Source organism: Mustela nivalis (assembly GCF_964662115.1).
Source record: "Mustela nivalis genome assembly, chromosome: 1".
Classification (NCBI taxonomy): Eukaryota; Metazoa; Chordata; class Mammalia; order Carnivora; family Mustelidae; genus Mustela; species Mustela nivalis.
The window spans coordinates 90,719,466-90,746,335 of NC_139020.1; the positions used below are offsets into that span (position 1 = coordinate 90,719,466).

The following is a 26,870-nucleotide window of genomic DNA, read 5'->3' on the forward strand; positions in this document are numbered from 1 at the left end:
CCCAGGAAAGGATCATTTAGCCCAAAACCTCAGTGGTGTTCCATTCAAGAAACTCTGCCCTAGAGAATGGAATAACCTTTGTGTAAGCTTTTTAGGATACCAGTGTGACCCTAAAAGGAACCATACTAATTTTTCTTGCCTTCTTTCCAAGTTTTGGATAATTTTTCTTAACAAAGCAATTCAGATTTTGTGTGTGTATGTGTGTGTGTGTGTTTTTTAATACAACTGACTTATATTTTCTGAACATACCTAGAGGAAGTAGACATTGTAAGCTGATCTAGAGCTCTGCCCTTCACATTTCTTGTCCCTTTCATTTTATGACTGCTTTCTTACATTTGATATTTTTTATCTTAAAATAAATGGTAAAGAAATGTTAAAACATGCATTATCTGTCACTGTGTCCATTTTAATGAATGCTTCATTCCATTTTCTACAGGACAACATTTTTCTCAGTTGCCTATATCTTTTCCTGATTGACACAATTCTTGAAAAAGAAGTAGAGGCTGATGCATAATAATGCAGGACAGGAAAAAAGTGCGTATTAGTAAAGCATAGATTCTCCCTGTTTCTGACTAAATTTAATCTACAGCTGGGAAGTTAAGGAATACAGACATACTCCCTATAAGGAAATATGCAGCAGAAAGCATCATACCTTAGTCTTTTTAACACTTCAGTGGATTGAACTGAGTCAGAAATCAAGGGCATTCTTCTACTATACACCCAATTTAGTGAAAAGTTAAAAACAATGGAAAATTTGTTCAGAATCTACTTGATAACCCAGCAGGAGCCATTATCATTTTTGTGTATTAGTTCAGACTTTTACAAAGTACTAGCTTCGTGGTTTTTTTTTTCTTCTTCGTAACTTAATGTGACTTAATTCATTAATGGATGAGACAGAGATACACAGAGATGAAGATGATAGGGATGAAAACATCAAAGAAACTCTTAGACTAGTACCTAAAGTTGTAGTTATGGAAAATATGTAATTTTACAGACTAGTTTGTCATTTAATATTACACTATCAACATTTTTTTCATGTTGCCATATTGTCTTCTTGATTATCATTTTAATGGTGTGATTTAGATGAATTTGAAAACAGCTCAAGTTTCCCACAGAAAATATGGCATCATTTATGATTGCATCTTTACATCTCTACCTCAGTTTATGATTACATCCTACCTGAATAGGATCAACACTCTTACACAAGAGTAAAAATCTCTTTAGAACCTGCTAGTTGGTAGGTGCTTAGAAGATGCTTGTTCATTTTCTTCGTTTCAAATCCTACAATTTTTATACTGGAAGGAACCTTGAACATTTTAATTAAACAAAGTCTATTTAACTTAACTGAAGTAATGTGGAACTCTATATTTGAATTGGAAAGATTGGACAAATTCTACCTCTGCCCCTCATTGACTGTTAGATAAGTCACTTTATATCTTAGGGGATATTTCTGTATACAAGTGGGGAAGTTGCACTAGATAATGTGAAAAATTAATTTAAGATTTAACATGTTTTCCTTCTAACCAGGATGTCATGCTAACAGAATTAAAATAAAGATCCATGGTCTCTTAAAAAAAATAAATAAATAAAAAATTAAAAAAGAAGAAGCAATAGCAATAACTAATAAAGTGAGTCTTAATCTATCAAGTAAGCTCACCATATGAGGAGCCCCAGAATACTATAAAGTAATACACATTCATTTGGAAACAGAAAAATTAACATCTTAAGAGCCCACTGTATATTAAGGAGGCCTTTAAATATTTTATGTAGGTTTTCTCTATTAATCCTTAGTTATGTTCTCAGTTAGGTAACATGCTTCTCAGTTTATCTGAAGAAACTGAGGAGGTTACCACACTGTCCCAAACCATCAGGTATACTTTACAATATATCATGCCAATATTTAGAAAACTGATGTGTTCAATTTAAAAATATTACTTAAACCTAAAAGTCACAGTATTTTTCCTTATTTTTTAAAGTTCTAAAAGGACTTTACGAGAATGGTTCTGTGGACTATGTCCATTAAAAAAAAAAAAAACTCTTCAAGAAAGTGGAAAATCACTTCTTTTTTATTGCACATGAATTGTCCCTATAGCAAGGAGACTGTAAAAATCATTCTTCAGGAAAATGTCAGGGTGTGAAGACTGCGTGGATCTATGAACCGGAAGCTTAGTTAATGTGGTGGAAGACATGCCAGAGTTGAGGCCAGTGTTCTACATTCCCAAGAAAGCATCATCCAGCCCCAAATCTCATAACCTGGTGTGTGAGATAACTAATTTCTAGAAGCCATCTATAACTGAGGGAGATTTGCCAGGTAATCTCCAAAACGTTGCATTCTGTCGTCTGCCTCTCCTTGTGAAACTTTCTCTTTGACTCTCGATCTCTGTGCTGTTCTGTGTGTAGTGGGCATGGGGGTCCACGGTTCTGTTGGCAAGCTTTCAGTAAATCCTCTGTTTATTGGGCTCCTGTCTGATACAACAAGTCCCAAATCATTTTAGGTGTTTGTCTGGCAACTTCCCTTTCTGTCTAGACTGTTCCCCTTCTATGACTACTCCAGGTTTTGACTTCCACTCCTTTTTTACATTTTCTCTATCTGCTCAAAGGAATTTCCACAATTGTAATGAGAGTCTCATGCAGAGATGGCCCTTTTCTCGTTCTCTCTTTCTCTCTCTCTCTCTCTCTTTTTTTTTTTTTGTCATAGGTTTTATTAGTATTATACATTTCCAGTGATTTCAGTGTCACTTCTGAAGAGAGAAGAGATGAATACATGTAGGGATACGCCATGTTGGAGCCTTGGAAAAATAAATGGAGAATGGAGATTACTGATAAATTGGGGTAAGAGGCAAATAATGTCACTGAAATGTTCCAAAGGACATGTGCTTCATGGGTGGTTGGCATGGGAGGAGAGGGGGTTGTCCATAGATGGCTAGGAAGTATCAAGTGGGGAGGGGGCAAGTAAGATGATCCACACAAGAATTTTAGACTTTTCTTTTCTTTTTTTTTTTTTTCATGTGAGCGTCTGGATGAGATGGTATAGTTATTCGTTAACAGATAATTACTGACAGCCTATTTTGTGTAAACTCCACCTTGGCTGCCCATGCTGTGAAGACCAATCGGTACAGCTTCTGACTTCCATTTGCTCATGGCATTGAGGTAGAATTAGAGGCTTAAACAAATAGAATAGAAATACCACACGGGGGCGCCTGGGTGGCTCAGTAGGTTAAGCCGCTGCCTTGGGCTCAGGTCATGATCTCAGGGTCCTGGGATCGAGTCCCACATCCTGCTCTCTGCTCAGCAGGGAGCCTGTTTCCTCCTCTCTCTCTCTCTCTGCCTGCCTCTCTGCCTACTTGTGCTCTCTCTCTGTCAAATAAATAAATAAAATCTTTAAAAAAAAAAAAAAAAAGAAATACCATACGGTAAGTGTTAAAGAGGAGGTATTATAATTTAGAAGTAACTCGTTGCTCAAACTGAAAGAGAAATCTTATAACACATATTCTGGTTAATATTTTATAGAGTAGATGCTAATTATTTTTAAACTAATCAGGGGTTTGAAAAATGTTCATCAAAGAGTGACTTCTATAATATGTACATAAACTAATCAGGGTTTTGAAAAATATTCATTAGAGAGTCGTTTCTATGATACATCCAATCTAAGATTAATATGTGACACATGATTCCAAGAATCATGTTTTGAGTATCTAATCATAAGACATAGGAGATGTGGAGCTTTAGAAGGGAGAGTTAATTATGATTGGGATTCATTCTTGTTTTGGAAAATAAATAAAAGGCAACGATGCATCCTTATGAACCAACTGTAACAGCTCGAGACATGGACAGTACTTTATGAGGAGGTGTGTTTTAATGCAAAGATAATGTCTTGCAAAGGTGGAGGGCACAGGTGTCTCCTGGTTTAGAGGGAGACCTGGGTTCTCCAAAAGGTAGGCTCTCCTGAAGTAATCCTAATGCCACAACTACTTACATCTAGGCTTTGAAATGATGGGGACTGTAGAATATGGCTACATGTAGATGGGATCTCCCGGGAGGAAGAGGTGACTGAATAAACATACCAATGTTACTAAATAGGGATTTCTCTGCCTCTTACTATTACATTATCTACTCACACAATTTCCCTTATCCTGTAACAAGAGGGGGGACACCAAGGGCCATAACCACGTCTCCCATCTTCTTCAAACTCCTTCCAGTGATCAGAAGAATGAAGCCATGAAATGGGAAACATTTACTTTCAGGCACTGCCTTTATTCATTTTTAATAAGGAATTATTAGGAGGCACAAGTCATGCTGTTATTAATTTCAAATTAAAACTCAGACTACGTATGACCTCTTTAAATCAGCTATTTTCCAATTCATTTATTTTGGCTGTAATTATGACTGATTGCTCAATTCTTATTGGAATAGCTATAGTGTGATTTAATTTTAGCTGAGGTTTTTATGGTAATAATTAGGGAATCTTCTCCACAGAAATGTAGAAGAAACTTACTTTTCCCTTTAACATTAAGATAAAAGACTTGGACACCTCACATACTTCCCCTTACTATATTGTGGAAAATAATATGACTGTTTATTCTGTGACTATGTCTAGGGAGCTCCAAAATACTGAACTTTGTTCGATTAAAAAAAAAAATGGAATGAAACATATCAGCCATGATATGTTTCTTAATGTCAGTAATTAATTTATTGGTATTATATGCTTATATGAACACATAGTCACACATAAGTACATGCAGTCACTTATATTTAATATACCTAGAGATTAGAAGCAAGTATTCCTTAATAAGACTTTTAAAAAAACAAAGGCCTATATCAAGGTCTGTGTTGTGTTCCCATTCTGAAAAACCAGACACCACATTTTTTTTCTTTTTTGTTTTTTCTTTCTTTCTTTTTTTTTTTCTTATTGAACCTAGAAGAGAAACTTCATTGATTATTTTTATTATGTTAAAAACCTCAACCTTTCTATTTGACACTGTGCTCTATTTAAACTCATCCTTTATAGTCTGACAGAAATCCATTTTAAATATTGTTTTGGAAGCCAGATTTCTGAAGCTCTCCACTGTTACTAGACCTTATTTTTGTGTGTGTGATGTACTGCACAAATTGTCTATTGATATGAAGCAGGCTGTGGAACGATTTTTCAGCTTTGATCACTAGAATGAATCGATTTTTAACAAGCCCTCGATATGGCAGCAGTTGCTGATGTTGTGTGTCTAACAACTTCATTGAAGGGCTGTATTTGATTTGCTGTTGCTAAGTGCTCTCTTTCAGTGAGCTTGTCTGTGAAGACTTCCTCAACCAACTGAAGATCTTTTATCAGGTTAGAAAATGCTGTTAAATGTTATTTACTGATTAAAAAATAATTACAGGCAGTCTCCATTACACAGAATCATTAATTTGCCATTAGTGCTAGTTGTTGGAAGCTTAGAAAATGCAAATGAAACTCAAAACCAGCTTTCTCACCAAATGGGCTGATTAAAATAAAAAGGTATTTGTTCACTTTAAATGTGCAAGGTTAGTGGCAGAATTTATTGTGGTGTTACTTTCTCTTAGTGCTTGTTATGTTTTGTGTTCCACCAGTCAGGTCACTGTTGCCTTCACAGAAAAACCATGAAATTGGAAGTCTCCAGAAATGTCAGCATCCTAGCATAATTGGAAACTTGAAATTATAAACCACTGATTATTTATGTCCCAGTTGCAAGCTACACTGTGGACCAGTATGCTAAGCTGAACAATTAACTATTATCATCGGTTTCCTGAAAATAGCAATATAGATAGCATTTTAAATCTGCAAGAGGATTGTCAGCGCCTTTTCCTTTAATCCTTATTTGATTTCTATTGTCAGTTAAAAAGCCAGACTAGGTAAAATGCCCATATAGACAAAGTCTTTATTTTTTAAAAGCATTCTCAGTAATATCACTGCAAGTTGTATTCATCAAAGTACTTTACTCTAATTTTCCTTTTAATCTCTGTTAAGACATTAATGCATTAGGGGGTTTATGTGTAAGAGTGTGTACGTGTCGTATTAGCTCTTTGGAGCATAGAAAGGGCTGTTTTTCTAAAAAAGTTTTTTTTGCCTAGTTGTCAGGTATCTTGGTATTATCCTTTTCCTTGTTGGATTCCACTAAGAATAGAATGTCCTTTAAATATTTTAACAACATAACCACAGACTATTCATGATTTCCTCTTTTCATTTAAAAATATAGTTTAGCTTTTTTCCTTAATCTTGAGATTTTCATCTTGACCAAAGACTGACAATTTTAAGAGTCTTTTTGACAGCTGTGACTGTCAAGAATAGAATAGAATAAATGATTAAACTGGGTAAATCTAGAAAACCAAACTGACATAGCAAGGAAAAAACTATATTTCTAGTTTAAGAAATAAATATGTCAAACTAGAATAATTACATTTGTCCTTAACCCACTTTCCTGAGAGGCTATCAGCCACTTTATTGCTATGAAAGAATTCAGATAAGAGAGAGAACCAACATTCTGCAGTTTCAGAAGCATAATCATGTCATTGATCAGTATAACAATTCACTCTCCTATTAAAATAGTTTAAATTACAGCAAGAGTAAAAAAAAAAAAACAGAGATAATAAATTTTGAGTTCTGTTTTATGGGCACATCAAGTGTGAATGGGAATCAGAAAGGGGCAAAATTGCTTATAACTTCATACTTACTGTTTTTCTTCTTATCTTTGTGTTTAGTTTTGTTTTGTGTGTTAAACTGACCAGAGTGGGCCAAAAATTTTCCTGTTAAGTATGAAATGAAGTGCCAAATGTGGTAGGTATATGAAGCACTATTTGTGAATATTTTTCTTGTCAGCTTTCATTTGGCTCTCTGTTAATAAGACTGATCAAAAGAAACAATTCAATGAATTTCCATGTTTATTCTGTTTCCTTGGGTGGTCTCTGGGTTTCTGTATTCTTTTAGAAACATGTTCATGTTTCATTCTTAAACATGTAAATATAGAGCAAAATTTAGGGGCTGGTCAAGAGACATGAAGTAGAGTATTTGCTTTTATCTGCCTGTTTATTCTTCAAGTTAGCAGGGCATAAAAGTTCCGCAACAGTCTGGCTCTGGCCCACCTTTTCTGAATGAAACTTTGTTCAGACCCGGAACCATAAGTTTACAATGATCATCCATGCAGTTATTAATTATATGAAAGCCATTTATTAAGATCTCTTGGTCCTCACTAATTTACTCACCAAATCACAGATGCTTAATGATTTACCACTCACCATTTTTATCAACAACTTAGATTAAAATTAGACACTCCTTTTAAGTCTTTCCATTTCCCTTCACTCTTCTTTGGGAAAGCAAAAACGCTTTGCCCCAATTGCTGCATTTGAAAACCATCTTTTCTTGAATAATTTTTTTCAGAAAAAAAAAAAAAACATAGTTTCTATCACTTTTCTAAAATGGCAATTCTATCTTTCCCTCTGAACACATGTTAGAATAAAAGATGCCTGACAGCTGATTAGGAAAGTGACATATATTTTACTTCCTTTCAGATGAAACCTTCTAAAACCGTATTTACTTACCAGGGGCAGTGACAGCCTGTCCGGCAAAAATAATTGATATCTTTTCTGGTTATTGTAGGAGGGGAACAATGAAATAAGAAAGACCTTTCTTGTACTTTCAGAGATGAAGAACTTGGAAGAAACTGATTGTCATTGAATTAAGATTTTCTTTTAGGCACATCTTGGCCACCAACACATTCTTGCATAGTTGTAGGAACTCTTTGCTTCACTAGTGTTAATAATCAGGCTTGGTGTGTGCTGTTTTCCAATATCTTTGCCAGGGAAACATGCATATTCTGCCTCGGAGGTAGGGTAAAAAATACTTTAAAATTAGCAAGTTTATGCAGCATTATATATCCCTGAAATATTATTCAAGGTAGGTATAGTGCATCTTCAGTAATTCAGATTAATATATGCAAATGTCTTTTCTTCTTTTTTTTTTTTTTTAAGATTTTATTTATTTATTTGATAGAGATCACAAGTAGGCAGAGAGGCAAGCGGAGGTGGGGGGGGGGGAAGCAGGCTCCCTGCTGAGCAGAGAGCCTGATGCGGGGCTTGATCCCAGGACACTGGGATCATAACCTGAGTCGGAGGCAGAGGCTTTAACCCACTGAGCCACCCAGGTGCCCTGCAGATGTCTTTTCTAAATGAAAGCTCATTTATTTTTGGATGAAATTTAAACTGGAATATACTTTCTAGTATTTATAAGCCAATTGGTCATAAGGAATTTTGTCACATCTTTCAAGATTTTTACTTTTGACGTATATAAAACAGATGTATTTATAGTACCCACATCATAAAATTGCATGTTATGAGCTTTATCTGTACAAACAACAGAATGGAAAACAATTTTTTTTTTCTCTTTCTTTCTTCCTTTCTTTCTTTTTTTCTGAGACAGAGTCTGTCTGTTCTGCACTAAGAAACAAATAAAACCTGTTTGTTTGTTTGTTTTTCCAAAGGACTACAGCCCAGGAGGTTAAATTGCTTTTTTAAGCACCACAAACATTTTTAAGGAAATATTTACAATGTTAATTTCTTAAAGGCTTTGTTATAAACGCTTTTTTCTTCTTGAAACTTCAACCCAGTTCTAGATCAAACAATCATCTGGAGAAGTATTAATGTATATATTTTCTTGGCTTTTGCAGTGCAATCACAAGTCGGTATTGCTCATTTTAAAACTTGATAGAGTGAGATTATTCTCTGCTCTAGAAACTACAGTTAATCTATGGCAAACCCAGAGAGCAGGAGCTGAGTGACTCTACCAAATTCCGTATTTCCTAGGCACCCTGGAAAATCCTTATTTCTATATTAAAGCATTCTTCTATATACAAATCAGTACATGGCAGATGCCAGCTGATTACAGTGTGGTGTGGGGCATCTGTAGAAGTCATGCTTTGTTGACCTAATGGGAGCTCTGTCTTCAGAGAAGTAGAAAATTGGTTGTTTCTGTAGGTTATAAATTTCCAAGCCATTGCTTGCCACCTGAGAGCATTAATCTCGTTATATTGGTTGTTTCCATAGTTAAGGAGTGGCTTGTCAGAATGCTAACTGTCCATGTCTCTTCTCCAAGCCATTAGGTAATAAATTGGATATAATGTATAATTCCTCAGGATTTTTTTTATGTAATGAAAGATATTATGTTAAAGTCTGTGCACTAAAATGTTCTTCAGCCATCTCATATAATTTCATGTTTTTTGACCTGCAAAAACTACAAAAACTCTGTTTCCATCAGAGACCCCATTTTGCTGCTAGGTTTATCAGTTTCTCCCCTTAAGAATGTTTGACTTTGGGGAATCATATGTAGTTTTGTTTTGTTTTTTTACTTGATTAGACGCACATTTTATTAGATCTGTACTTGAGACTTTTAACACTTAGTAAGTGTTAAAAGTAAGTAAGTCACTTAGTAAGTAAGTGACTTTAAACACTTAGTCAATTTTTGATGAATCATGAGAGATCAGGAATTTTGCCTAAATTTTATATTGTTGAGCCAATAACTTTTTGATGAACATCACTTATAATCTTGAAGCTTAATACTATAAATCGCAAATAATGAATTAAAACATAATGAACATGCACATGTTTTAAAGGATACAGTGTGTTAAAATGTTTCATATTTTCAGCATATTATAATCTGTAAAACACATCCAGTTCTATTATTTCACATATTTTACATTATTGTTTGTCTCATTATGGAATTTGTACTACCTGTCTTATTTGTGAATGGAGAAGATAGAAGTGAGGAGGTTAACTTGACCAATGAATAATCACATGCCTGGTAGGGAAAACAAAAACTAGAGAGCAGTTGAACATCATCTCTACTGAGTTGAATATCATCAGAGAGTTGAATATCATCTCTACTGCAGTACATTGAAAGTAATGCATAGTTCATTAGAATGGTATTTTATATAACATATCAAGATTTCTTTCTCAATTATTGTGGCCATATGTTGCTATGTGATAACATGAATGAATCATGTCATGGAAGAATTTTGCAAATAATATCTGTGCAGTTTTTCCACTGCTAGATTTTCAGGTTTGGAGTCTGCCCTGGTGCAGGTACAGGCATTTGGTGTTGCCGTATGAAAAAAAAAATGTGAGTAAATACTTCCTGAACAATAGCAACAGCAACAAATTTCAATTGAAATGTTAGATGCTTGCACACAAAACAATGCTATTTTATGACACAGACCATAGCAAATTCTAAAGCCTCCACCATATTACCAGTTGCAATTCACTTCGTTATTATTATTTTTTTGCTCCCTTAGGAGAACAATGTAACTTCTATCGCTGCAGATTCCCAAAATAAATTATTGTCGAAAAAAACCACACAGTTTCCAATAAAAATTGCACCACCCTTTTGCATCCCCCTTGTTTTGGTTGAGAATCAAAGAAGAGAAACTGTTCCCAGTGGAGAAGTCACAAGGAAGGCTTTATGTAGAAGCCAACGTTAAAATGATGCCAACAGGCAGATGGAACTCAAGTCTGAATGAGAAAATTCTGAGCCAGGCCTCTCGCTGTGGCTTTAATATAGCCCAGTTGTTCCCTGATTTCACTGTCTTTATTACTGGGATTTCAGTTATTTATGAATTGAATTCCCATGTAGTTATCTTGCTGTTATTGTAAAATGCCACATGATATTTTGTGCTAAGTCAATAAATGCCTCGTGCCACCACTGTATTTACTTTGGGTTTGTAATCTCTGTGCTTTTACCCTTTTTCTGACATTTTCCAAGTCTCTCCCAGCAAATCGGCTGGCCGCGGAGCAGTGCTTCTTTGCAGCAATTGACAGTCTGCTGCAGCACGCCTAACCACCAATTCACACCCCAGGGGACTGTCCTCCCCAGGAAGAGATTTGCTATCAGTCATCTGACACTTCAGTTACTTTAAAAATTACTCCTAGGATTTGGATTTCTTGAAGGTAATTCTTAGGGAAACATGACAAAATATTTTTTATTTGAAACTTAAGCTTAAAAACAAGGCAAGCAATAAAGTAGGATCATTTCAATTGGAGAAGGAGAGGGAATATCAAGAGGTCATGGGATAAATTTTCTAATTCAGAGGTTTCAAACTTTGGAGCAAGATCTGTAATAAGAAATATAATTTACAGTGTGACTTGTATTCATTTAATACTATGACTAAAACCAAAGTTGTATAAGCAGTACTTACCCTGTGACATGGATTGTCAAAGTGTAATCTCTTTTAAAGTTAAAAAACATGATTTTCATACAAAAACAAAATGAACACATGCCAAGATTTCATTCAGCTCATTAATTTTTGAGGGCATCAGTGAGACATGAAGATTGGTTAACAGATCATTGAGGATCTGGGTGTACATAGGGAATTTAATAGAGATATTAAGGTCGCTAAGTTAGGTATAACACTGGTTAAGGTGTTATAGGACAACCAGTCACAACTTATGAGGCTTTATTTTTTACTGGACAAAGACTATTTGCATATGTACTATACAAAAATTTATAAGTTTACATGGTCTTTCACTAAATCCAATTCACTAAATGAATAGCAGAGTCAAAGTTTAGTCCCCTAAATAATGATAAGTTGAATCTTTTAAAAAAATGTACCTGTGTGATATTGAAAGACCATAGTGCCCAACTTTCTTATTCATTGTTCCCAAATTTGTTTAATTCTTCTTAATAGGCTCCATTCTGATGTTTTCTATTGTGTTCTTTTTCATTTTTAAAAGCTGATATGTCTCACCAAATTATTTTCATATGCTGTTAGTAGGCCATGATTCATCATAAATAATATCACTCTAAGGTACAAATAAGGACACCCCCAAACACCACCAGACAGAGGCAAATTTCTTTTTCTATCTTACGAATACAAAGGTCAAAAGGAGAAGGAGGGGTTGGGAGTAGAAGGAGGAAAAGGAAGTGTCTACTAACAGGTAAACTGAGGTATATTAAAAACTTTAAGACTTCATTTGAGCAAAAAATTGTTCTAATAGGGCAGTGGAAAACCAAAAGTGGTTAGGAACACTCCACTAGAAGAGACAGTGGAAAGACTTACAGAGAAAGTGTGAAAAAACTTCTTCTTCTTCTTCTTCTTCTTTTTTTTTTAGGAAATACCTAAATGTGCTAGAAACTGGGAAACATGGGGACAGCACTCCTGTGAAAAGAGCAATGGTTGGGCAAGGAGCTGGAACCCTTGGATTTGTACCTGGCCCTGTGCCAAGTGTGTATACACATTATCTTGTGTAATCCTCTCAGCAGTTCAGTGAGGGGAGAGGGCCACCACTTTGCAGATGAAGAAATAATTTCAGAATTGTTAAATAACTTGCACAGGGTGAGAAGGAGTCCTGACTTGAACCTAGAGAAAAATAAAGAAAGCAAGGAAAATATTTGACTGGCTTTATCTTAAAGTATACTTGGCTGTTTGTGATTGGTTGTCCTTAGTGTTTTGGTTTCATAAGACCTTCTAACACATGAAATCTAAATGTTAACCTATTTGCACATATTTAAGTAGCTGAGATCATAGATACAACATTCCCTACCTGAGTCTAGAGAATTTTGTAATTGCTCCTTTTCTTCTACATACAGTTCTATATTAAAATACTTAAAGATGTGACAGTTATTATTGCTAATAGATCATTGCTGTAAAATGCTCTAAATTTTGTAAGTTAAAGAGCACCGTTCTGATAAAATGTACCATTATTATATAAGATTTTCCACCTGTGGAGGTTTCTAATTATGCTTTCCATGCATTAAAAAAAAAAAAAATGCAGCTAGAAAAACTGATAAATGGCCGACAGCTACTTCCCTGCTGATTATACAAAATTTCATTATAGTAGAACATTTAACAATTTAATTCCGGGCTCTCTCAGGAATAGTCTGTTAAATGCCTTGCTTAGGTCTCTTTTTAAGCACCAAATTTTCAGCTTAAATAAAAGGTACATTGAGCTTTTGCCATAAGCAAAGTTAAGTCATTCAATTACAAAAGGTGAGCTTGAAGATGACAGGTAAAGATACAAGAAATAAACATAATCAAAACATGTCCAAGAGTTTTCTTCTCCCTTTCTCATTCTTAGAGCGACAATAATTGTTGAGATGGAAATGAGGCAGTTTCACTGAAAGGCTACTCTCCTGGTTGCTGAAAGATAAGTCTTAAAGTTCCCATAAATATTTTTAAAAAATGTTGAGGCATAATTATAGCTTTTGCAGAGTGCTTCAGACAGTTGCGGTAATAGGTCTCTAGAGTTTTCTTTTTTCCACTGCCTTCTTCCACCTCCACCTTCTTCCCTGAGTCTTCTGATTACATTAGAGAAAGAGAAGGCTTCATTTAGGCACTAATGTGTCTATGGTACTTTCTGGTTCAACATGAGGCAAATGCTATTCTCCCATATTGTAACTGAAAAAGCAGGCCCCAGATCAGTTGTCTTGGGACCTCTGTAGGCAGGAGAGTTGTGCCAGGGTCTCTGGGGGTAGAGTCTGTATCTGAGGACCAACAACAGTGTAGCCCAGGAAGACAGACCAGAGGGTATTTATTCACAGCTTGGAAGCATAAGTCAGAAAGTTTTATAGCCATTATAATTCCAGGAATCTTCGTTTGGTTTCCATTATGTACCTAAAATCACCACTGTGCCTATCATTTCCTGATGCTATGTTTTAGGGATCTAATTCTCTTCGTTTCTAAGGATGCTGGGGGAAGAATAGTTACTTCTGTTATACATAGGAATATTTTCTTCTTCTGTTCTTGCTCAAATATACTGACCCTCTGCTATTGACCCCTCCTTAGTCATGTTTCTGTTCTACTTTTTATCTTGTGCTCTAGCCACAACACACACCACATACCTTCCTGTTCATGCAAAGGGCAGAGGACATTTAGTGTAGAGAGGATCACCGGTTTGGAATCAGTTCAACCTCTTTTTGGATCCTGGTGTTTCCCCTCTGCTTGTCCTTGTAGGGAAGGAAAAAGTACTTTTTCTTCTACCTTGTTATGTTCAGGACCTAGGGCAATGCAAATTTAAGTGACAAAAGAAATTAGTTAACAGGGAAATGGTTTATTACGTATGCATATGGAGACTTTCATAGAAAAATAGTGAAGATCCAAAGAAGTGGGCTAGAACCTGAGACTTATGTGCCATTTTAACAAAGAATGATAAATTTCTGGAAAAGTGGCAAGATAAAGGAAAGATGTTTAATGGGAAGCAAACTGTGGGAAGGTAAATTTTTGAGGAAACTGATGGAAGATAAAGTTTGTCTTGTACCTTCTTACAGACTCCTTAGTGCCATCTCTGGGCTGGTAAGAATTTAGAATCATCTGTGGTGTAGGTAAATGGTGGTGGGGGTGGGGGGAGAGAGTAGAGAAGAGAGCCTTTTTGGAGTCTGTTGGGTTTTGGTATCTTTTATTAAAAATAATGCTTCTGCCAAAATGGTAGATTTTTTTACTGGTATATTCTGATCCCCTTCAAACTTGACAAGGTTACTCACTTCTTAGATCCTCAACATCATACTCTATAAGAGAGTAAAACCTTATGTGACTGTTGCAGAAACAAATGCCTCTTACCTCTGCCTGCACTGGGCACTACTCCCTTTTCGAGGCCTCTAAGAAAAGTGTTTCTCTACTCCTAGTATTCTTGGATTTTACTCTTTATTCTCTTCTTCGTTGTTTTTTGTTGTTGTTGTTTGTCTATTAAGTTACTTCAATATCCTCCAGTTGGACAATCCTACTTAGAGGTTGGGGTGGGAGAGGGGAAGAAGCTGATGAGGGGTAAAGACAATGAAGTGATAGGAGACTGAGGGAGTGTAAACATTTACCATTTTTGTCCTGCCCCTAAACATGTAGAAGTTATATAGTAACCCTCCCTATAATACCCCCTTTATCCTTCATTCTTTCCATCCAAAATAGTGCAGTTCTGTAAGTCTTTGAAGGTCCATCTCAGACATCATATTTTTATTTAATTTATTTGAGCTCCTTAGCTGGAAGTACTTTTCTCACCCTAAACTTCCATGGAGTTTTTGTTTGTTTGTTTTGGTTTTTTATGTCATTTATTTGTGTATTGCCCTGACTACTTTTCACACTTTAGGATAAGTGGGTATCTGAAGTTTCTTTTCAAAGTGACCTGTAGAGCAACATCTCTTCCAGTTGCCATACAAGAATTAGATAAATGACTGCACTTACATGACTGAATTTGAGTTGGAAATAGAAATATTTGATTTAATTAATCATTACTGATGGGCAGCATCCCAATACTATTATTCTACCACAAATAAATGTTGTAGGAGGGAAAAAAATTCTGAAAGATTAATTCTTTGGACCCATGTTGACTCTCTTGTTACCATTGAGACTGCTCATTGTACCAATAGTTTAGCAATGTGAGAGATTATTTTTCCTTGGGTTGGTAGCAATTCTGATAACTGCTGATTTAGGCAGAACTCACACCAGGAACTTCACAGTGAAAGCTGCTATACCATCACTAAATCTGTGAGCCCATTCCTCATCCAGTTTGAAAGTTTCAAATGAAGCTCTTTTTATTCTTTCACACTTTATATACATTATGTGTAAAGTCAAAGTAGACCCTCCCCAAATCTGACCTTTTCTCAAAGTTTCAGAAGTTAAATAAAAGTAAACCAGTGACTGGTTTCATTTCAGCTGGATTTCCCATAGAAGGACCAAGGAGAGTTGTGGGTCACATTTTATGTCATTAGATAAGAATAAATACCTGATAATCTATGACTTAAAAAAAGATAAATTTTGCTGTTATGGCAACTGGTTTGTGTTAAAATATGATACTTTACTATACATCACTGCTTTATTTCTTTAAGATTTTGGGTGAATTAGTGAATTAGTGGTGAATTAGTGCCTTTTCAAAACACTAAGAACACGTCTGAACTATAAGATTCGAGGGCATGAAGATTCTTTTAAGATGAAGGCAATCAAGATACTGCAGGATCAAGAGAAACTTTTTGCCCCCCCCCCATACAGAAGAATCTAAATTTCCCAGAATAATGGTTATTGCCAGAGATACATTTTATCTGAGTGACACAACTCTATGGCAGGGCAAACATCTAATTACTAAACATCTGTTCTTCTTATTGCCTTATGAAGTCTATTCCTTCCTTTCAAAGTCCCAGACTCCCACCACCTTCCCTTTAGTTCAGGGTGGCATATATATACCTCATGGCCTGACGGTCTTTGGAATATCCATGTCTGTGTGGATTCCCTGTACATGCAAAATTATATCTGATTTTCTTCTGTTAGTCTGTCTCATGTTAATTTGATTCTTAGTCCAACTAGAAGGACCTTGTGGGGACAGGAGATTCTTGTTTCCAGACAGTAGTTTACTTCTTTAATGACCAAAAGGACAGTGTGCCCTATATTTAAGAAAAAAGACAGTTATGTTTTGCTTGGTGAGAAAATAGATACACATTTTTGGAATTAAACTATGATTCAGTTATCTAGAAGATTAGCCAATAAATGCATTTGTGTTACTGTAATTGATTCCATTTGCAAATTGGAATTTTGCAAACAAAACTCACTTGCTACTTTCTTGACACCATTGACTCCCACAGTTACATTCAGATGCATGCTTCAAGGAGGAAACATGAAAAGCCTGTCTTTCTTTCACCATCTATCTCTGTCTTACCATACATTTATGTTTTCATTGTGATTATTCTTTTAAGGGAAGGCAAAGCATGAATGATTTTCCTTGTAACATAAAAAATTCTGATTTAATTGTTTTTAATAGTTGATTCTGGTTTCTCACTTCAATTGTGTTCTTCTTGACAAGCTCCTATTTCCTGATTCCCCCTGCTCAGCTTCCCATCCTGTAGCTTGACAGAAAGATATTAAAAGACTGATGAAAAACTGTGTTATGCCTCTAGCACTCTGCATTTTACCTTAACAGTTACTCAATAATTATTTGTTGAATGAGAGCTTAATTTTCCCTTTTATGTAAGACTTGGTGTGTGGCAGAAGGCAGTAAGCTAGAGATGGTGGCTTATAGTGTGGGGCTCGTGAAACTGGACACCAAACAATAGTAAGCAGCGAGGCACAAAAAGCAAGGAAAGGAGAGTTTGTGCCCCTGGCTGGGAAATCTCAAGAACATCATCTAGCCATCCAGAATCACTGGATTTGTGAAATCTATGAGGTTAAAGAAAACCCTTCCTTTGTTCTTATCTTCTTCTGTCTCACAGATCTCACACCATACCTGGCACGGAGGCATAGAAAAATGCCATTAATGTCTTACTATTCATACAAACAGAGATAACCTTGTCTAAATGCAAAATGGAATTAAATAATTTTCCTTTTAATCTCTGACATACTTTAGTTTAATCCAGAGTATTTTGAAAGATGATTCTCATTTAAAAGAAGATAGGCTTATACATATAAAATGTTTATGTATAATATAAAGATAGTAAGTCTATCTGAGTAATTACTATAAGACCAAATAGCCAGGTTGCTTATTTATTTTTAATCTTGAGTAAGTGGCATAACAATGACTCACACTGTGCAGTGAAATATTTGGTGATACAGACACAGAAGGACTTTTTAAATTTCTATTTTGGGAGCAAAAGTAGGATTCCTAATCAGAGCGGCACCCTTTAAAATCATTCAATTGATGCCTGTGTATTTAGGGAGAAAAGAAATGAGGAACATGAATAGATTTCCTGAGAGAGTTAGAGTGAACAGTGATTAAGCTTAGAACATAAAATTACCATTTATGATTAGTTCAGTTCAATTAATTCCATCTATCTATCCATCCCTTAATTCATTTATTCAATCAGCCAGCATTTATTGAAAAACCTATTTTGTGTCAGGCTCTGGGCAAAGCTCTGGGGATGTAGGGATCAAAGACACCATCAAAGAATTCATGGTCTTGTGGTAAAGACAGAGATGTAATTGCAGTACCCGAGGGCAGCACGAGTTTTATGCTAGGGAGTAAGAGGGAGATCTGGAAGCACATAGACCAGGCAAGTGGTGCAGGCTGTAATTCACATAGAATGTGAAAACCACATAGAAGGCAAGAGAATGAGGTGCCAACAGTGACCAAAACGCAGTCCCCTCCAAGATGGGAAATGTTCCTTACCCACAGGAAGATTACAATTCTTATTTCTCTTAGTTTTAATGCAATCATCTTTTAAGATTTTCTTTTTAAAGATTCACTTATTTATTGGAGGGGGAAAGAGGGAAAGGGAGAGAGAGTCTCAAGCAGACTCTGTGCTGAGTGCAGAGCCTGGTGGGATCGATCTCACCACCCTGAGATCAGGAACTGAACCCAAACCAAAAGTCAGTTGTTTAGCAGACTGAGCCACCCTGGTACCCCATCTTTGAAGATGTTTTTAGCTCTGAGTGACTTCACTGAAGTTTCTGGTGATAAACACTGAGTGTGTAATCTTAGTTTTTCAACTGTTTATTTGTTCGAAGAGTTCTGGTTTGCACACTACCATTCCCATCTGCCAAAGAATTTCATCACTATCATGAGTCTCGCTCATTGCTGTACTCAAATCCATCCAGAAGTCCAGAAAGAAAATCTAACCAACTAATGTTAAGTTTTGTAACAGTGACATGTTTATCAAATTTTTCATATTGTGTATGAAGTGCTGTAATCCTGTTTGTCCCAAGAAAACGCTTGCATTTCTGTCTTAATTAAATCTCTCAAACCAAGCAGTTTTCTGCAGGATATAATCCATTCATTCAGGTGTGAAAGGCTAGGACCTATTTACATATTCACAGCCCTGATAGCTGTGTCTGGGATAAAATAAATTTATTTCCGAGTTGTCTGGGTTCTGCAGATATTGCAATTACTATTGTATATTCAAACTTTCTCCTAAAAGACTCATTTAGGACAGTTCTGGAAAATACTGGAAATGTGAAAATAGCTTGTAAACTCTTGGGGCAAAGACCATGTTTTGATATTTATTCTGTTTACTGCTCTCAAAGTGCTGTGTGAGCCTAAAGCTCCTTATAAATATGTAAATAAAAAATAAAATGACTGGAGTTAAAAAAAAAAGAGACTCTTCTTAGGAAAGGACCTTTATGAAAGAAGATAACCAGATTTAGAAAATGCAGTCATTGGGAAAGAGTGTTCTGGATTATATAGCTCTAGTTTTAGTTTTTCTTATACTCATCACAATGGGAATGATATTTGCTTGAAGTTACAGTAATGGTTTTCAGTGAAAGAGGCTACAAGCACACCAGTAATTCAATACATAGCAAGTAGAGTAATTATAGCTCTGAGTTACCTTTTCAGTCACTTGTAGTGAGGAAATGACAGAACACTGAGGAAGGAGAAGAAACAGAGGAGCAGATTCAGAGAAGGATAAAACAGACACACGTTTGAGCTTAGCATATTTGAGGGGAATATCCTGTGGACACTCAGAGGAAAAGTGGTTCGAAAGAGTTCTGGGAATTTCTTTAAAAGTAAAAATACGACTGTATTAAAGGCAAGGCATAGAGATAACCACACAGATGAAAAGAAAGATAAGAAAACCATAGGAGGCTGCCATCTGTAAAGCATAGTCTGTTTTTAAGATCTGAAATGCAAAAAGCAATTATCTGCTGAATAGAACAAAGGCAGATCAGGAAGGACGAGAGTTAGGGAACAGCAGAAGCCTGCGGGGTGGTCAGAGAGGCCAGGACACAAAATGAGTTCCAATTAGAGCAGGTCACCAAGGAGAAGGAAGAAGCCTTTCATAACACATTTGAAACAAGAACAAGGCAAAAGGAAGTACAGGCTCCCCAGTTAACAAGGAGGGGAAACAAATAACATGACACAGAGAAGCCCTAGGTTTTATATCTGTTTATTTTTAGATTATGACCATGAAAAAAGGCATCTGCAGTAGGGGATGCTGAATACAACCCACAAACAGACTCGGAGATAGTCATTAAAGAAAAGAACAAGCAATTAAAACTTCACTCATTTTAGCTAAATGCAATAGATTATCTGTAATGATCAGTGAGATGGATGAAAGTATTCTTTCTGAACAATTTTTATTCAATTGTTGGGGTTTGGACAAAATTCTACAAATCAGTCTTGAAGAGACTTTTTGAGAAACCTCACCCATTGTTATCAAATAGCTGGAGATGCAATCATTGTAACTGATTTTAAATGTAGGAGATGCTAGAAATATGTACCTTTTAACCAAAATTCTTTCCATTCTTACAAAGAAACGGAACCATTTCTTCCCAACTCAAGCATTCATATCTTAATTATTGATGAACATGGGCTTTCCATTGGAAAATTAGATGAACTAGCTAAATACCTTTCTGAAAATTACAGAACTTTAAGTTAAATAGGAAATATGTCAGTGTTTATCTTTTTTATATTGTTTTAAATTAATTCAATACAAAGGATAAGGCTAGTGATAAAGTTTTATATCTAGAAATACAAGAGTATCTGAAAATAATATGATGGATGGTCCCTAGTCCCTTCATAATGAACACATTTTATTAAATATTTATTAAGTCTCTCATATGAATATGTCACCAGTTTACTGAGCAACTGAACATAGTAGAAAGTAATATGAAACGATTTTGTTCTCCCAATCTTCTTCTTCAAGCACACTTTTTATGTCCCCCTTTAGAGCTTCTTAATTTGAGGAGGTAGAAGACTGTGGTGATTAATAGTGAGGACCTGAACTGCCTACCTCCAGCATTTGTTAGTTGTGTGACTTTGGGACACTTACTTAACTTTAAATGCATCAATTTTCACATCTATAAAATGGGAGTGATTATAATACTTCAAAGGAATTGTGAGGAACCATTAAACTATTTTATTAAATCATAGATCCTAGTACATAGGAAACACTCAATAAATGTTAGCTATAATATTATCTCAGTTGAATTTCGTATTTTCCAGTCAAGTTCAGTTATAGAAAACTCAATCTAGTACATGTTCTTTTAAATTCTAATTGCATCACCTTGCTTCTCTCTAGGTTTAACCCTAGATTTCAGGGAACTGCTTTAAAGAAGAAGGCAAGGTCTCTTTCAATCTTCTCTTAGATTCTAACTCTCCTAGTATAAAGACAAACATTTGGGTTCTTGGGGAGAAGACAAGGATTCCCATAAGAAAGCCAGACTTGGGGCTACTGCCACATAGAGGGAATTGACACCATAGATAGCAGCAAGAAATGTATGTGGTCTTAGGAGAGGTTACTGTGGGTTTTCACCCAAACGTATTTCCCTGATATAGATTCTGGCTCCTGCTTCACATCTTTGGTAGTATTTCACACTTCCCCTATTTCCTGTTAACTGGGAAACTTCACAGCTGGGGTCTCCTCAAGAGGCAGGCCAGAGTGTTGGGAAGGCAGAGCCAAGATGTTGGTTTTTTGTTCTTAGCAATCACGTTATTGCTGTATAAAGTGATAGAAATGCAAACTACCCTACCTACGCTCAACCCTCTGCTTATCAATGTTGGGAGCCATTGGGTAGCAAAGCTAATGTGACAGTCTCTTAAGAAGTCCCAATTGTTGGCAGTTCTTTTTAGAACACAGGACACTAAATATCTATTTAGACTCAGTTTGGTGGCTAGTCACCAATTCCTGGCAATAGGAAAGTCTCCTATCGACTTGCTATAGATATACAGATCCATTAATTTGAGGCCAAGTCTACTAAGTGTAGTCTTTACTTTAAAGATTGTCTTAATGTTACATTCCCCTCTGCTGTTGCTCAGTAAGGACAGCCCTGTTTAGGTACTGCGTATCTGATTTATCACTCTCTACCTATAAGTATCATATGTGAAATTTATTTTTAATGGCATCTTGGGAATTCCCATTAAGAACAAGTGATGCAAAATGACTTATGTGGGTAATTTCAAAGATTACAGTCTATTACAATTTTCCCAGCCCACACATGTGGTTTAACTCCATTAAATATGCTTGAATAGCAGGTATTTTTTAAAAGATATTTATTAGATTTATGTGCAAAAAGGATAAAATTGAGACGGTTCCAATCACTGGCTCCCCATTCCTGCACTCCTGGTCCCAGATCTCCTCTTATTTATCTGAGTGCTTGGGAGGAAGGCAGTTGATTTTGTTGTAAATGGATCCTCCTGCTTGCTCTTTCCATCCAGTTTTTGTAAGGTGTAACAGACAGTAAGCTGGGATGCTGGCTTATCAAATTAACAGCAGAAATATAACATCAGCTTGACATCTTAATAGGACATATTTTATATTCATAAATTTATAAATATTATTTATAATAATATATGATATAGAAATATTTATAAATATTACATATTTATAGTGCTCATCCCAGAATTTTGTTGGTTTTGGGTAGAGCCAGTTTTTCATTGCTCCCTCACCCCCGGAACTGATCATCTTTGAAACCGGTTGTTTTATCTTCTTTATCGCAAGATTCATGTGGAGGAAAGGAGATCTGACATTATATTATTTGGGAAATTACATTTAATGATTCAGAACTTTTTAAATTAGCCTTGATTCCTTCCCTTTAATTTTCAAACAAGAGGGTAAATACCCGTGAGAAGAAATATCTGATACAGATTGAAATCTGCTTCAGCTTTTCTTCTCTGACAAGTTTCCCTAAGAAAAAAGAGAACTCTAAGTAGCCTTCTCACCAAGACACTGCCATTTCTCTGGTACTTCCCCTTTTAGCTCATTATACCAACTTTTCCTTTGATACTGCAGAGTAGTCCCTTCTCAATTGAAGTCTGATGTGAGAAAATTAGAAATATCTCTTTATTCTTATAGGGCTGATTTCATTAAAGATCTTTTTATGCATTGGCAATCCAGCATTGCCATTTTAAGTATGACTCAGAGATAACACTGATGAAATTAAAAGGCCAGTCTAAAACAGTTGTGACTCCCAGAGGCATGGGACTGCTGAGTCATGTCAAGGGACTCCCAATTAGGAATTAAAATTCTTGGTTTCTACCAGTTCAGAAAGACACTCAACCTCCCTGGACTTCAGCCCAAAATGAAGTTGAGTAGCTCTTTTCCATAGCTATTACTTTATCTGGGTCTCAACCAAAAATTAATCTTGTATTTTGTCATTTTGTTTCCAAGTAAAATTCATAATGCTTTAATAATATTTAATATTTATTCAGTATTTATTATGTGCCAGGCATTGTGTTAAATACTTCACAAGCATTATCTCACTTAATCCTGCCACACTAGGTAAGTAATATTTTATATTCGAAGAAACTAGTGTAGGGGCCAAGCGCAGGCCTCTCCAAAATAAGGTACTTTGGCATAGAGATTATGCCAACCTGAAAACAAAGTCCCCCAAATTAAGGAAGAAACTTTGACACACACACCCGCCCCAGACACCTAACTGCCTTAAAGAATTTAGATAGAGGACGTGTGCCAGGAGGAGAGCTATCAATATCTACATTATAGTATGATTATCATACTATATATGATATCATACTATAGTATGATAATCATACTATAATGTAGATATTGATAGCTCTCCTCCTGGCACACATCCTTATAGTATGATAATGTAGATATATGGCAATAGATAATGGTAATAGATAAAATGGTAAGGTAGGTAAGAACCCAGCAAGGCCTATTTGATCAACGCCCTCTCTATGTTATGTCCCATTGTTTCTGAATGGCCCAGCAAACATTGGTTTACCAAATATTTACTCTTTTTCATCTTCCTATAAATTACATTCCTTCCCTTTGAAGTCAAGGATCTCTACACCATTGTCCTTAGTTCAGAATGACGTACATACCTCATTTTGCCTGACTGTCTTTGGAATTACCATGTCTGTGTGGGCTCCCTGTACATATGAAATTAAAGTGGATTTTCTCCTGTTAATCCCTCTCATGTCGATTTAATTCTTACTACAGCTGGAAGAATCTTGAAGGTAAGATAAACTTTTTTTCACCCTCCACTCTAGAGAAAATAAACATTTTTCTCAAAGCCTGAAAGTTTATAAATAGTAGCAATGTAGGTCTATTTGGCTTTTGAGTCCACATTTTAGACAGATAACTAGTATTGCTACTAAAACTACTTTAACTATGTTCCATATCCCTTTGTCAATTAGATCATTTATTAGAGAGGGACATGGGCAAAGTTGAAACTTTAATGAAACTTTTCAGCTTTACATTTCAAAACAATCTTTTTCGACTATGTCTCTCTGATAATCCAGTAAATTCTTCATTTTGTATTTTAATGTTATCTCATGTATCAGAGACTCAGGTTCTCACATAGAACAAGTTTTCAAACTCATGGATGATATTTGTTTAATTTATTTACTTTGACTTCTATTTTATTGTGTTTTTTTTTTTCTCACTTTTGTTGCTTCAGTTCTGTTCCTATTGACATTTTCTGTTTTCTGCTCTTAGTGACCAAGGATCTGATCTGTTTATCTTTGTTCCTTATAGTTTATTCACGTGTCAAACTATTATTAGGTATCTGTGTCAGTTAGTGTTTTAAACAAGTAATTGAAAATTACTACCTGAAAATGATACTTACCTGTTGTTAATGGGGCAATATCAAATGGAAGGAAAATTCTAATAAACTGCCAATTTATCTTTTAGAAAAATTATACAACCCTTTTATTAGCCAGAAACAAGTATAGACACTACTATCAATAACAAGTTTACCATTCCCTATGATCTCACCATGTGCCAAGTGACTCTAGTGGAATATTCTACCAAAAGTTGCTGTTACCCTAGGGCTTCTCTTTTTCCTATATAATGTTCCTATTTGTAACACAGCAGCAGCTTTATTGCAAAAGAAGAATCAGATAAATCAGGAGTGGTTTAAACAGACCAGAGAGCAAAAGAAGGAAGAGGAAAAAATTTCTTTTTGTGAGCATATACTCAACTGGTTAAAGACAAATTTTTCCCTTTCTAGCCCTCCCCAAAATCTTGAGGTCATGCAGAGAAGGTTTGGGCTAATTCAGGTCTGCTAATGTCTAGGCATTTTTCAAACTGCTTTAGGCTATTTCTGCCATCATTTTGTATCAGGGATTTTCTAGAATAGATTCAGATTTTAGGAGGATTTTGTGTGTCTTTTAAACAACTGAATAGGATGTGTGCCTCCTTTTTTTCTTAATGCAAGTTTGTTAGAACATGTTTATAAGTCAAATGAGAGCAGATGCTATAAAAAGGTGGGGGTACACACTGGGAGGTATGCTTGAGAAACATGGTTAAAATTATCAGTTGTGTTTCTAGCAGGATACCACAAAACTGGATATACCTCTATGTAAAGGGAATTTCTAAGGGTCGGATTCTTGAGACTATCCTGTCCTAATGTTTAACCACCAAAAACTTTTTCAGAAAGCAACATTGGAGAGAGGATTTCTGGGAATACTCTATGGAAAAGAAATGTTATTGTAGAAGTAGGCATTTGAGTAGTTTTCACTTGCTTAGGTACAAAATGTCATATTCCCTCTGCTAGCCTAAATTTTTTTTTTTAATATAATTTTTTATTTTTTATAAACATATATTTTTATCCCCAGGGGTACAGGTCTGTGAATCACCAGGTTTACACACTTCACAGCACTCACCCAAGCACATACCGTCCCCAATATCCATAATCCCACCCCCTTCTCCCAAACCCCCTCCCCCCAGCAACCCTCAGTTTGTTTTGTGAGATTAAGAGTCACTTATGGTTTGTCTCCCTCCCAATCCCATCTTGTTTCATTGATTCTTCTCGTACCCACTTAAGCCCCCATGTTGCATCACCACTTCCTCATATCAGGTAGATCATATGATAGTTGTCTTTGCTAGCCTAAATTCTTAGTAAGTATTTTCTACATATTTCTGATAAAGCATAATTGTGGCAACCATTTAAAAGAAAAATTGACAGTACATGTAAAGGGACATTAAAATGTTCATACCTTTTACCCAGTAATTCTACTTTGGGAAATATATCCTAAAGAAAGAATCTAAAATAGAGAACATGATACACAACTTCTTTTGAGTGCATCATTTTTAAATAACACAGTATAGTACTAAAAACACCTTAAATGCACAAAGATAAGTAACAAAATTATATTATATTAAATGGAATTATAATATAGTCATTCAAATGATAATTATAAAGACTGACAATATGAAAATTCTTTTTTTTTGATGTTTTGCTTTTGTTTTTTAGCATATAATGTATTGTTTCAGGGATACAGGTCTGTGATTCATCAGTCTTACACAATTCTTGGTACTCACCATAGAATATACCTTCCCCAATGTCCATCACCCAGCCCCACCATCCCTCCCACCCCTAGCAACCCTCAGTTTTTGTTTCCTGAGATTAAGAACCTCTTATGGTTTGTATCCCTCTCTGGTTTCATCTTATTTATTTTTCCCTCCCTTCCTCAATGATCCTCTGTCTTGTTTCTCAAATTCCTGATATCAGTGAGATCATATGACAATTGTTGTTCTCTGTTTGACTTATTTCGCTTAACATAATACCCTCTAGTTTCATCCACCTCATTGCAAATGGCAAGATTTCATATTTTTGTATGAAAATTCTCAAAAAAAAAACAGTAACAAGAAATATACAATCTGATATATACAGAATAATTTTATAAAGTACAAAAGAAGTAAAGGAAAATTTTCTCAAGGAAAATGCAAAAAAATACTAATAATACTTATGGGGGTTTTTTGGAGCTGGTAGGTTTATGCATGATTTTCTTTTTTCTAATTCTTTAAAGCCATGTGGTTAGCTTGTATTTATAATAGTACTTCAAAGATATTTTTGCTTAATAAGAGAAAAATTGAGGCAATTACCCTGTTTTTGTATTCAAACTTTGACTTCTGAATGAGCAAGATTTGTTAATTTTTCTAATGATAAACAAGGCCTGTCCTTTTCACCCAGTGCAGGCAGTCTGGCTGTGAGGTGTTAGGGAATTCCTCCAACAAGCCAACCATACTTCTGCTCAGGGCTTCACTGATAGATGGGGAGGTT

General features: G+C 35.6%; 1 protein-coding gene across 1 annotated transcript in view; it reads left to right on the forward strand.

The window, feature by feature from the left end:
* Window positions 1-26,870, forward strand: part of LOC309869798 (EGF-like and EMI domain-containing protein 1) — a 509,737-nt gene that overhangs the window by 311,111 nt on the left and 171,756 nt on the right. Inside the window, exons 9-11 of the mRNA XM_082741432.1 lie at window positions 2,699-2,832; window positions 10,763-10,947; window positions 12,109-12,387. The gene's annotated coding sequence lies outside the window, so the exon portion shown is untranslated. Of the gene's footprint in view, window positions 1-2,698; window positions 2,833-10,762; window positions 10,948-12,108 lie in introns of the transcript that reaches the window.